Raw genomic sequence first — 2,040 nt, forward strand, 5'->3', positions numbered from 1 at the left:
CCGCCGCCCCGACGCGTGGCGAACGCCAGACAATAGGCCCATCTGCTTCGCCTGTGGTGTCGCTGGACACGTCGCCCGCCACTGTCGCCGATGTCCACCTTCGCCATTTGACGTCATGGGCAGGTCTGTTCCTTCGTCTGCCCGGTCGCCACCAAGGTACGTCCCTGACGATCAGCCAGCCTATGCTAACCGCCGGTCCCTATCTCCGCGACGACGCTCCCTATCACCCATGCGTCGCCGACCTCCTACGGAGGAGGGAAACTGATCGCTGCAGTTCCGGAGGCAAGAGCTGCATGCGCGTCGAACTGCCCAAGGCCTCCATCTATTTCGCCGCAAAACATTATCGACGTCGACGTTGAAGGAACCGCCGCATTAGCGCTTATTGACACGGGGGCCGCTGTTTCGGTTATCTGCGAAAACCTATGCCGCAAGATCAGAAAAGTGACCACGTCGCTCTCGGGACTAATGCTCCGCACTGCCAGCTCACAGTGCATTGCGCCTTCAGCTGTTTGCACCGCACGTGTCGCTATTCAAGGTGAACTTTATGTCATCGAGTTTTTCGTGCTGCCGTCATGCTCCCACGACGTTATTCTCGGATGGGACTTCCTTTCACGTCATCGCGCCGTCATAGACTGCTCCCGTGCAGAAGTGGCCCTTACGCCATTGCAAACCTCTCTTTCGGTGGATAATCATCCCGACGCTCACAAACTTGTCGTTGCTGCGGACACAGATATTGCCCCTGAAACGTCGACCATTGTGCCTCTGTCCTGTACGGCCGCCCCTGACGGAACTGTTCTGTTTGCCCCATCGGAGGTACTTCTCCGCCGTCGCGGCCTACGACTGCCGTTTGCTGTACTTACGGTTGAATCGGGTGCTACTACTATGTTAGTTTCCAACTGGCTCCCATCCTCTGTTACATTACTTCGTGGAGAATCTTTGGGTCACATTCAAGGTGCCGATCTCCTGCGCTCCCTCGAGTTTGCAGAGGCCCAACCCCATCTTCAACTGAATGCCATGACATCACCTGTTCCCAACCTTCGGGTCCAGACAGTTTCCACCCCTTCTATTGCTGCCGATCTACCGTCAACAGAACGCAGCGAACTCCTGGCCCTTCTTCGAGACTTCCGGTCCTCCTTCGATTGCGCCCAACCATCTTTAGGTCGTACAACAAGCGTCACACACCACATTGACACCGGTTCCCATGCGCCCTTACGCCAACGACCATACCGAGTTTCAGCGGCAGAACGGCGTATTATCAATGAACAAGTGGATGATATGCTACGCGTGTGTCATTCAGCCATCCCAGAGCCCCTGGTCCTCTCCTGTTGTACTTGTGCGCAAAAAGGATGGCTCTATCAGATTCTGTGTTGACTACCGCCGCCTCAATAAGATAACTCGGAAGGATGTATACCCGTTGCCCCGCATCGATGATGCTCTCGATTGTTTGCAAGGGGCAGAATATTTCTCGTCACTGGATTTGCGCTCGGGTTACTGGCAAGTTCCAATGGCCGACCCTGACCGACCTAAGACGGCTTTTGTCACTACTGACGGACTGTATGAGTTTAACGTGATGCCGTTCGGATTGTGCAACGCCCCAGCTACTTTCGAACGGATGATGGTAACATCCTTCGTGGCTACAAGTGGCATACCTGCCTCTGCTACCTTGACGACATCGTCGTTTTTTCTCGCGATTTCCAACTCACCTTGTTCGTCTTCGTGCGATTCTCACGTGCCTCACCTCTGCTGGCCTTCAACTTAACATAAAGAAGTGCCACTTTGCTGCACGCCAGTTGACGATACTAGGCCACGTCGTCTGCAAGGAGGGAGTTCTTCCGGACCCCGCGAAGCTCCGTGCCGTAGCCGAATATCCCAAGCCCAATTCCTTGAAAACACTTAGAAGTTCATTGGGCTGTGCTCGTATTTTCGTCGATTTGTGCGCGACTTTGCTACCATCATCGCGCCTCTTACCAACCTTCTGACCGCCTCTAACGGCCTGTCTGCTTGGTCAACAGAATGCGACGAATCTTTTCGAACGCTCCG

The sequence above is a fragment of the Dermacentor silvarum genome, chromosome 3, assembly GCF_013339745.2.
Source record: "Dermacentor silvarum isolate Dsil-2018 chromosome 3, BIME_Dsil_1.4, whole genome shotgun sequence".
Classification (NCBI taxonomy): domain Eukaryota; kingdom Metazoa; phylum Arthropoda; class Arachnida; order Ixodida; family Ixodidae; genus Dermacentor; species Dermacentor silvarum.